This window comes from Vitis riparia, chromosome 19, assembly GCF_004353265.1.
Source record: "Vitis riparia cultivar Riparia Gloire de Montpellier isolate 1030 chromosome 19, EGFV_Vit.rip_1.0, whole genome shotgun sequence".
Lineage (NCBI taxonomy): Eukaryota > Viridiplantae > Streptophyta > Magnoliopsida > Vitales > Vitaceae > Vitis > Vitis riparia.
The window spans coordinates 13,863,806-13,875,865 of record NC_048449.1 but is presented as its reverse complement, the minus strand read 5'-3'; the positions used below and the strand labels follow the sequence as shown (position 1 = coordinate 13,875,865).

At 27.6% G+C, this 12,060-nt stretch overlaps 1 protein-coding gene across 1 annotated transcript in view; it reads right to left on the bottom strand.

Moving 5' to 3' along the window:
- Positions 1–12,060, bottom strand: part of LOC117908565 (cytochrome P450 CYP72A219-like) — a 67,067-nt gene that overhangs the window by 34,241 nt on the left and 20,766 nt on the right. The gene's annotated exons all lie outside the window — the stretch shown is intronic.

Here is a 12,060-nt window from a genome sequence, read left to right as displayed (position 1 = left end):
GTCTTTGTAGATCCAAAACAAATTGATTGTAAGAGGGATACGGTGGCTTTGATTACATGGCCACCTAAAAATCCATGTATTTAGTTCCAAGATCTTGAGCTAGTTGAAAAACTTTGTCTAGGTCTGCAACTAATGCATCACAAATGCCTTTGAACTCCCTTAGATATTCATTGTGCCTTTCTTCAACCTTCAGAGTTTATTGGTCAATTACACCTCCTTCTCTTTGGTCATTGGAAAGAGCTTTTCTTCTAGGGAGTTCCAAACATCATAGGCAGTCTTTGTTCCATCCAACAAAAACATCACTTCTTCTACCATGAGTCTAAGAAGCTAGGAGGTAAGTAGACCATCATTGTGAGACCATGTCTCTATTGACTAATCATGGGTCTCCTTTGTTTTAGTATCCATTATCTCCTTTGATGCGTGTCTATTTTCAGAGAGATGATGGACTAATTCAAGGCTTCACACAAGAGGAAGAACTTGTGAGTGCCACAAAAGGAGATTGGACATATTTAGTTTAATGGAGACGGGGCTTGAGCATTGATGAAAAGCCTGAATGCTAAGAACATTTTATGGGGTTGCCATGGAAGCTTTGGATTGTTTTAGGTTAATCGGCTCTAATACCATGAAGAACATAAACTATTTTTGAAAGATTGAATTTGCACCACACCTTACTAATTGTTTTCTAAAAAAATAAATAAAAACAATACATACTTTCTTTACACAAAAAAAGGGAATATTTTATAGAACATGTAAGTGAAGATTTCCTTCTAGCCTTGATTTTCCACATTACAAATATAGAGAGTAGTTTTCCTTCCTGGTAGATTGCATTATCAACTTCTCACGTAGAGATTCTGCTTTGGCATGGATTGTATGCTGGCTGAGTTGGAGTTTCTTATAGTCTAATTTTTTAGATGTTACAATACTTTTTTTTATGTCCTTTTAAAGTATGAAGCATAAATACTAATGTGTTTGTTTTCTTTGCAATAGGATATGAACATATGAAAAATCAAAATATGATCAAATGGTCATTTATGTTTTTGATAGACCCATTTCTGTTTTTGATAGACCCATATATATAAGTTGAGGCCTTTTGATTATAAGGTTATGGCGCAATTTTATTTATTTATTTATTTTGTGATTCTACTTTTAAAATATTTATTATTTTATTTATAAATAAAATATTTGAAACAATAATATTTTTTGGTTTTACCTAGTGTTTTGGAATCTATTGGATGAGGAAGATAGTTCTGCTAAAAGATGGTGAACTTAGAAAAAAAAAAAAAAACAAGAAACATAATTGATTGATAACATTCAAAATCATGTTTTAAAGTCTTTAGCTTCTTGTGAACAACCTTAAAATTCATTTTTTTAGATTTTTACCCATTTCACCTTTAAAATTAAATTTCTTTTTGAATAGAAATTCATCTTAACAATCTAAGTATTTAGTGTTAAATATTATTTTGGTACACCCACTGTAAGTAAAAAGTAGTTAGAAACATGGAAGGAGACTTCTTGGCCAGGACAAAATCAACCCACACAAGATCTCATAGACCTTACAAACATCAATTTGGCCTATAGCTGTCGATCCTATTCCATCTTCATTTCTTAATTTTATACAAGTTGTTTTTTTTTTTTTCTTGTTATTTATTTCATTGAAACTAAGATCTTGGTGTTCAATATTAGCTTGGCCTTGGAAGAATACTTATGTCATTGTTATTGCCAATTTTCTTAGGCTATGTTTGGTCCTATAAGGTATCAAAGAAAGAAAAAAACTGTTAAGGAAAATGATTTTCTCATGTTTGGTTTTAATATAGAAAATAGTAAAAATAATAATAATAATTAAAATTAATTGGAAATTTAGATATATTTAAATTATTTAACCTTTATATAGAAAAGTTGCCACAAGTAAAATGAGATTTATTTTTATTTTCCTTAATTTTTCTTTCCTTTTAATTTTTCTCTTTATTGTATTTTCATCATGTTTTCCCTCAATTTTTTTGAAAACCAAACTTAGTCATAGGAAACAATTGAATAAGGTTATTTTAGGCTATGTTTGGTTCTCGAAAAGTTTAAAAGAAAATGCAAGGGAAAGAAAATAAAGAAAAAGAGTAGAAGGAAAAAATAAATATAAAGAAGAAAAGTAAAAGGAAAGAAAAAATGAAAAAAAGAAGAAGAAAGAAATAGATTTAAAGTTAACAAATTATTTTTATATACTACTTCAAACTTTTTTCACTTATTTGACTTTTCTATATAAAAATTAAATAATTTGACAATATATAAATTTATTAATTATTTTAATTATATTTGACTTTCTATCACATTTTCATAGTAAAACCAAATATCAGAAAATAATTTTTCTTATCATTTTTATTATTTCCTTTGTACTTTCCAGGAACCAAACATAGTCTTAATTTTTTGTAGAAGTTTGAGCTATCATTATGAATAGGAAAAAATTGCCAAAAATTCCCTTTTGTGGATTTATCATAATTAAAGTTTTCTAAATATAAGAATCCAAATATAGAAAATGATAAATCATAGTGAAATTTTTTAATAAATAATCCAAACATGATATAATTAGGGATTTGATAGGAACAAGATTTTTTCCCATACAACATTAGCCTTTAACTATGTTAAGACCTTTTGAGATAATATATAATGGGCCTTCTATCTCTTGTTACCATGAGTCACTCGGAGATGCTTCTCTATAGAGGCAAAGGTGAAAGTGACTCTGATGATAAAGCAAAGTATGAAAAAATTGAAGATAATGTCAATCGAATCAATGATTTAGCAAGGTTAAAAACAACTTTCATTTATCTGTTTCTTTAATTTTTGAATTGTTCTTTAGGTTAAAATATCCTTTTTGAAGAGCCTTATAATTCATCATTTAGATTTCTATCTATTTCACTTTTAAAATTGGTTTTCTTTTTTAATAGAAATCTTTAAATCATGTTAAATGTTTTTTTTTTTTTTTTTTTGGGTTGTTTACCCTTTTCAAAATTTACACTAATAGTAGTAATATTTTATTTTATTGAATGCTCTTTGGTGTTATTTCATGAAACTAGCTGACTATTAACTAATGCTACTCTTCCCTTTCTACACATTCTGTAATGATATATGTCTTTGCGGACGTCATGGATGAGTTTAGTACAAAGTTTGTTTCTAAGGACTCCCCGTTCTGCTTCTTTTTCTTCCTTTTTTTTTTCTTTTTTGTTTCTCACCAAGTCGGTGGGTTTATATTGCTATTGTTTCTAATTGCTCTTAGTTACAGTGGTTGATGCAGCAACAAATGAGAATGAACAGATAATTATTGAAGAAGAACTTTAAGAGCTCCACTCATAAGGCACGTCTCTCTTTCTCTCCATCACAAGTTTTTCCTCTTTATATGAAATGGGTTTTGATCTTTATACATGCTTGTTTCATGATTTTACTGATCTAAGTAATTGAAACACTAGCAACTTGCTTCTAGATCTGAAATAATAACATGGCATAGAAAAGTTTTGTCAGACTAGAAACATCTCTACCATACACTACTTTGTTGGACAACATTTTCGATCTAATCAAAATCCAACAATCTTCAGTGAAATCTGCTAGAAAATATTGCCTTTTGTAGGAATATTTGTCAGGGTTGTTAAAGAAGCAAGATCTCACTGGCATAACTGACATCAATTTGACCAATGGTCAGTCCAATTCCATCTTTGTCATGGATCAAATGTTTGGCTTAGTTTTTCACAGCAAAATTATGACATTATGATAAGGATGAATGCATGATTTGTTTGTGCTTAATTTGTACGCAACTTGTTTTTATTTATTTATTTAACAGACAAATTGATTCCTACCCAGTTTGAGAGTCATTCTGCAAGAGGACAACGAAAAAAGAAGTGGAAAAGCTGCATTAATTAGGGGCTGGCCCCAAGGACAAAAGGGTTCAACTATACTACAAGGAAACTTGGGAAGGAGGGAATGGACAATCACGTCCAAAAGGTGTTATGATGAATTCATCTTTGTTCTTCATGCAACAAAGAGCACAGGTTCAATCTTTAAACGGAGTGTCACATCCACCATGAGGCCTCCATCAACAAAAATTGGAGTTGTGTTGATCACATAGAGTATTCCCTCCCAGTATGACTGATCAGAAATTTCTTTGTGTATCTCTAATGCATTATTTCTATTAGGAGAGAATCAATTTCTCCCACAATTCAAGATTAGTTAATGATCAATTATTATATTTAGGATTGATGTATTTACACCTTATATATATAGTTGATGTATCCTTTGGAAAGTCATGTATATTTTTAAGGGTTGTAATGTATACCATGAATAATATACATTTTTTTGACCATTCATCCATTTACCTCACTTTACTTTCATAAAGCAAAACAAATAAGCGCATGTACCATTAGAGAATATATATGTATAAAGGGAAAAGAGCAGCATGTGATGTACAATTTATCTTAGTATTTGGGTTCTAATTATGCATTAGTTAACAATTGCTAGTTGCTTGAAATCACCCAAATGGTCGCGGTCTTGTCGAATATACGAATAATGAAGCTTTTCATATCTCTAAACAAGAATTGAAGAAATCAAGTAAAGATTAATAGCATTTTTAAAAAAAATAAATAATTACACCCTTCAACTTACAACAATGGAGACCAGAGAATTCTTAAAAGCAAAATCACATGAGACCAAAGTTTTTTATCATCACATTGCTTACATTTGTTAATATAAAATATAATAGCTATTAATTTAAAATTTGAAAAAGATGGAGAGCTAGAAAGAAAAAAAAACATTTACGTACATGATTGAAAGATTTCTATTAAAAAAGAAAAATTAATTTTAAAAGTCAAATAGATTAATTGTAAGGCTATTCACCAAGAACCAATAGACCTAAAATTATTTTGATTTAATGTTATAAATCAATTATATATGTTTTTTTGTTTTTGCTTATTCTTTAGCACAACTAACATCCCCATCAAATAAATTCCAAAACACTAAGGTAAAACCTAAAAGTACTAGTGTTTCAAATCTTTTAGTCCTAAATAAAATAATAGATATTTCAAAAATAAAACAATAGAAACCAAATTTAGACCTTAATATTTTACTTCAAAGGCCTCAACTCAAATACATGGGCTTATGAAACAAATAAAAAATTATTTAATCATATTTTGATTTTCATAAATGTTTGTACTCTATGGTGAATAAAGCAAACTAAATAATATTTAAGGTTAAGTTCATTCACAATTCTGGAGGTTAATTTAGTGTAAAAACACTAAACCACACCATTGGTTCAAATTTCATTAATTATGTCCTTATAAATTTGTTTCATTTATAAAATTTATTTTTTTTTATCAATTAGCAGTCTTATAAATGTATTTCATATATAAAATTTATTTTTTAGAGAATTGTTAAACACACCTATCTAAAATCTTTTTTTTTTTTTTTTTACCTAAAATTCCTCTAAAAAATAAATAAAATAAATTTAAAGGGGTGCTAATTGATGAAATTTGAAATCTATGGTGCTTAGGTGCATTTACACTAAACCTTAGGGGTGTGAGTGAAATTAACCCTAATATTTATGCACTAGAATTTAAAAGGAAAAGAACACTAAAAGTACTACTTGATCACCTAAACATCTAAAAAAATTACACTATAAAATTTTGAAAATTTAAAAACAAAGGTTGACTTCATAATTAAAAGAGACCAAACCTTAAACTCTAACCAAATATGTGATGAAAGAAATCATAAATTTACATCAACTTTGATTGAGTTAGAAAAATATTGCATTCAAATGATATTTGAATTTCTTAAATGATTCTATATATACAATCTATATGATGTATATTGCAAGAACCTAGACAATATGGCATGCAAGATCATCAAAAGGCACAATAAATGGTGCAAAGCTTGGGTTAGACATACCAAAATTGATCATAAACACATATTCCAAAAAGGAATTAGTGTTAGGAGTAAAACCAAAAATTATGTAAGATGCACAATGTTTAGCTAAACTACATTGTTTAGGGCTTAATTTTATTTGTATTTTTTATTTTGAGGCCTTAAAAAAAGAATTTGGTTGAAAAACAGCATTGCAATGGGTTGGTTGTATTTTTTCTTCTTTACTCTAGTTCCTTCTAGAATGGGCATCCATGACCAAATTTGCTACCTTTAACATAGGTCCACACCATCTACTATGTTTTGCAATTAATAATCTTGTAAAAGAATATCATCTAGAGCCATACAATCTACACTAATTGTATAAATCAAGATTAAAACTTCAACTTTCTAATTAAAAAATGGACTTTCAACTATATAAGTTCCAAACAATGCTTAGCAATGGACAAACATAATATTAAAACTTTACCTTGAGCCATTTTCGGCAAATCAAGATTAATTTGAAAGCTTCGTGCAGTAGTTCGAAGTTATATAAGGAAGCCCTAGAAGATATTTAACCTTATGCCTTTTTTACTTTGTCTCATCTCTTATGTTAGTGTTGGATTCTCACAAACCCTAATACTTGAGTCAAGAGAGGAATCACAATTCTTTTAAAGATGACCACAATTAATTTCTCAAGTATTTAATGAATCCATTTGGGATATGCAAAAGCTCAATACTTGAGTCCCCCTTGTAATTATGAATAATAATAAAGATTGAGATTTGCTTATCCCAAATGATTCATTTAACATATATTTGAGAAATTAATTAAGGTCATCTTTAAAAAAATGACACATTGTTCTTCTCGACTAATGTATTAGGTTTTGTGAGAATCCAACACTAACACAAGAATTAAGAGAGAGAAAAGAGCATAAGGTTAAGAACCATCTAGGGCTTCCACAACTTTGAACTAGTGCCAAAAGCTTTTGAATTAATTGTAATTTTCTAAAATGGCTGAAGGTAAAGTTCTAACATCATGTTTATTTATTAGTAAGCATTATTTGTAATTTAGATAGTTGAAGATTCACTTTTTTAATTGGAAAGTTGAAGTTTCAATCTTGATTTGCATAATCAATGTAGATTGTTAGGCTTTAGATTACATGGCCCTGTGGGATATCACAAAGCATAGTGGATACTAGGTTAAATTAGCAAATTTGGTCATGGACACCCATTGTAGGAAGGAATCACATAAAAAACCAAAATTCACAACCATCCTATGACACAACTTATTTCTAATTTTGACTAAATTCCTTGTTTAAGGCCTCGAAATCACAAATTTTGAAGGCCCTAAACAAGGGAGTCGGGGAAAAAACAATGTGCCCCTTGATGATGATTATGAGTTTTGTTCTTTGCACTAATTCTCTTTTGGAATAGTTGTCTATGTCCAATTTAGGAAATTCAAATATCATTTGAATGCATTATTTTTCTGGTTCAAATTTGATGTAAATTTGTGAGTTTTTTCCTTACATTTGGTTAGAATTAAATACTTGGTCCTTTATAGTACTCTCACCTTTGTTTCTAAATTTCTAAATTTTGAAACTTTTGTATTCTAATTTTTTAGATATTACAACACTTTTTTATGTCCTTTTCAAGTTTGAAACAAAAATATTGATGTGTTTGTTTTCTTTGCTATAGAATATGAACATATGAAAAACAAAATATGATTAAATGGTCATTTATTCTTTTGATAGACCCATATGTTTTAGTTGAGCCCTTTTGATTATAAGATTATGGCACAATATTTATTTACTTTTTTTTATGATTTTACTTTTAAAATATTTATTATTTTATTTATAAATAAAATATTTGAAACAATAATATTTTTGGGTTTTACCGAATGTTTTGGAATCGATTGGATGAAGAAGATAGTTCCACTAAATGATGATTAACTTGAAAAAAACAAGAAGAAATAAAGAAACATAATTGATTGATAACATTCAAAATCGTGTTTTAAAGTCTTCAACTTCTTGGGAACAACCTTAAAATTCATCTTTTAGATTTTTACCCATTTCACTTTTAAAATTAATTTTCTTTTTGAATAGAAATTCATCTTAGCAATCTAAGTATTTAGTGTTAAAATATGTTTCATAGTGCATAAGTAATATCTTAATTTGGTATGCCCATTGAAGGTAAAGAACAGTTAGAAACCATGGAAGGAGGTTTCTTGGCCAGGACACAATCAACCCACACAAGATCTCATAAAGCTTACAAATATCAATTTGGCCCATAGTTGTCTATCTAATTCCATCTTAATTTCTTTTATACAAGTTGTTTCTGTTATATATTAGCCATGTCAATTCAGAGAAACCCTTTTTGTTTTTTTTTTTTCTTGTTGTTTAATTCATTGAAATTGGGATCTTGGTGTTCAATATTACCTTGGCCTTAGAAGAGCATTACTTACATCATTGTTATTGCTAACTTTCTTGGGCTATGTTTGGTTCCTAGAAAGCACTAAAAAAAGAAAAAATTGTTAAAGGAAAATGATTTTCTCGTGTTTGGTTTTAATATAGTAAATAGTAAAAAAATAAAATATAATTAAAATTAGTTGAAAAATGTTTATATTTTTAAATTATTTAACCTTTATATAGAAAAGTTGACACAAGTAAAATGAGATTTATTTTTATTTTCCTCCATTTTTTCTTTCCTTTTAATTTTTCTCTGTATTTTATTTTCATCAAGTTTTCCTTCAATTTTTCTTCAAAACCAAACATAGCCATGGGAAACAATTGAATAAGGTTAGTTTAGGCTACGTTCGGTTCTCGGAAAGTTTGAAAGAAAATGCAAGGGAAAAAAAAAAAGAAAAAGAAAAAGGACAAAAAAAGAAAGAGGAGAGGAAAAGTCGAAGAAAAGAAAAAAAAGATTTAAAGTTAATAAATTATTTTTATATACTACAAACTTTTTTCACTTATTTGACTTTTCTATATAAAGATTAAATTATTTGAAAATATATAAATTTATTAAGTATTTTAATTATATTTAACTTTCTATTGCATTTTTATAACAAAACCAAACATGGGAAAATAATTTTCCTTCTCATTTTTTTTTATTTTATTTCCCTAGTACTTTCCAGGAACCAAACATAGCCTTAATTAATTTTTTGTAGAAGTTTGAGTTGTCATTATGAATAAGAAAAAAGTTGCCAAAAACTCCATTTTATGGATTTCTCATAATTAAGGTTTTCTAAATATAAGAATCCAAATATAGAAAATGACAAGTTATAGTGAAAGTTTTTTTGTATAATAATCCAAACATGATATAATTAGATTAGCTTGATAGGAACAAGATTTTTTCCCATATAACATTAACCTTTAACTATGTTAAGACCTTGTGAGATGATATATAATGGGCCTTATATCTCTTTTTTCCATGAGTCACTCGAAGATGCTTCTCTATAGGGGCGAAGGTGAAGGTGAAGATAAAGGTGAAAGTGACTGATGATGAAGCAAAGTATGAAAAAATTTGAAGATAATGTCGATCAAATAAATGATTTAGCAAGGTTAAAAACAACTTTCATTTATTTGTTTCTTTAAATATTCTTGAATTGTTATTTAGTTTAAAATATCCTTTTTGAAGAGCCTAATAATTCATCTTTTAGATTTTTATCTATTTCACTTTTAAAATTGCTTTTATTTTTTAATAAAAATCTTTAAATCATGTTAAAGTTTGTTTCTGAGGACTCCCGATTCTGCTTCTTTTTTCTTTCTCACCAAGTCGGTGGGTTTGATGAAGATTTTATATTGCTATAATTTTTAATTGCTCTTAGTTACAATGGTTTATGCAACAACAAATGAGGGAATGAACATTTATTTACTAAAGAACTTTAAGATGTCCTGTGAGTGTGTTGTTGATTGCCCATAAGGCACGTCTCTCTTTCTCTCCATAACAAGTTTTTCCTCTTTACATGAAATGAGTTTTGATCTTTTTACATGATTGTTTCATGATTGTACTAATCTAAGCATTTGAAACACTAGCAACCTGCTTCTAGATCTAAAATAATAACATGGTATAGAAAAATTTTGTCAAACTAGAAACATCTCTATAGTACACTGCTTTGTTGGATAATATTTTCCATTCAATCAAAATCCAATAATCTTCCTTTTCTCTCTTTCTCTCTCTCTCTTTCTTTCTATCTTTTTTCTTGGTTGGTTCTCTACATGTAAAATGTAACACCCCAAAATTTACTCTAGGAGCAAAATAGTAAATTATAATTAATTAAACTCATTAAGCGTGAAAAATTCCTTTCACAATTAATAATCTCAGGTATAAATTATGTTTTCCTTTTGCCTTCTTTATTCAGAAAACCCTATCAACCAAAATTAGAGAATTGGAAATCGTAAGGCTCAAGGGTTAGAGGTTCAGAGTTTGAAGTTCAGATTTTTTCCAGGTAAGATTCTAACCCTGAATTAATATATTATATTCATTAGTTAGTTTTGAGCACGCTAAATATTCTTTGAATTTTTTTTAATTTAGAGCAGGGTTAGTTTTTTTTTTTTTTTTTTTGTTAATTCATTTAATATCAAAATATTGGAAATTTAAGATTACGGGTTGATTCATTGTTGGAAATTGGGAAATCTTAGGTTTTTAGATGAAAACAAAAAAAAAAATCTTTGGAAGATTTCGATTTAGGCTAGGGTTAATCTATTTAAAAATTTTAGGCCAAAATATTGAAATTATGAATATAGGTTGTTCCATTGATGAAAATAGGGAAATTCAAATTTTCTTAGATGAATAGATGTAAGCAATCACATTTCAAAAATTAAATGAGTAAATAAATATATGATTATATGTGGCTTAAGGGATTGGAAAATATTAGAAAGAAAAAATGATAAGATTTCAATGTATTGGGTGATTTCTAAAAATGTATAATAATAATAAATAGGTTTTGAGATAGTGTGCACAATGACCATAAATAAATAAAAAAATGCGTGCGTGTGGAAGAATGAAGAATGATGAGAATAATAATATTAATAATAATAAAGAGGCATGCACATGGAATGTATGAGTGGGTGGATGGTATATATATATATATATATTATATGGGTAGTTGTGTGAGTGTTATGGTAGTTGTATTTGGAAAATATGAAAGTGGTAGAATAAACTATGTATAAATAAACGAGTTGAAGTACAAATTAGTTAAATTTATAGTATTATAATTAGATTAATGACAAATATTAAGTTAATAAGTAGCATAAAATTTATTTAGTGAAATCAATTATAGTTTAATTAAATTATGTTGTGTCCCAAGAAATAAATTAAAAATAAAATTTAAGTTTTATATGAATTTTTATTTATTAATTTTTATAAAATAGGAATAGATTAAATTATCTTTCATTATTAAAAACATTAATTTGAATACCTAAAATTTTAGGATTGTCAAACCCATAATTTTAGATAAATAGTAATGGTTATTTCTCTTATACTTTGTTAGGTGAAAAGTAGATTTTCCATAATTATTTTTCTCCAAAGTTTTTGAGGACTTCTTTTGAGGTAAGGGAAATTAATACAGATTTTGTAAAAAAAAAAAATTTATATATATGTTGTTTGAAATGTGTAATTGTTCATCTTGCTTTTAAGCATGGATCAAATATATTTTTGTATGGAAAAATGTATTATCACATTTATTTTGTTTATATCAAAATACTTGGGACTTTATGTTTTTGTAAATTAGAATAAATAAAATAAAGAATTTGACTATGGTTTATTTGGCCCTTGTCAATAGGATATAATAGTTGACTTTTTGGTCCTTGTCAACGGGATATAATAGTTGACTTTTACATTTTTGTGGTGGGAAATGTAATTGATTTGAACCCCAACCTCTAGGGGTTTGGTTAGAAGTTAGCCACCTATTTGTAAAGTAGTGTTTGGTTTCGTCTACCTTAAAAGAAACATTTGAAGCTAGCCACCTATTTGTAAAGTCCCACTTAAATGAGCACTATTTGATATTTTATAACCAAAGTGAAAACAATTGAAATGTATTTGATTTTAAATGGATATGAAATGATTTTTATATATATGAAAATGTTTGTTGAACTATTTAAATGCAATAGCATGTTTAATTCAAAAGTTTTATAAATAGAGTATATGTTATATCTCCTATTTGTAAGTACAATTAAAAATATTTGATTCATGAAA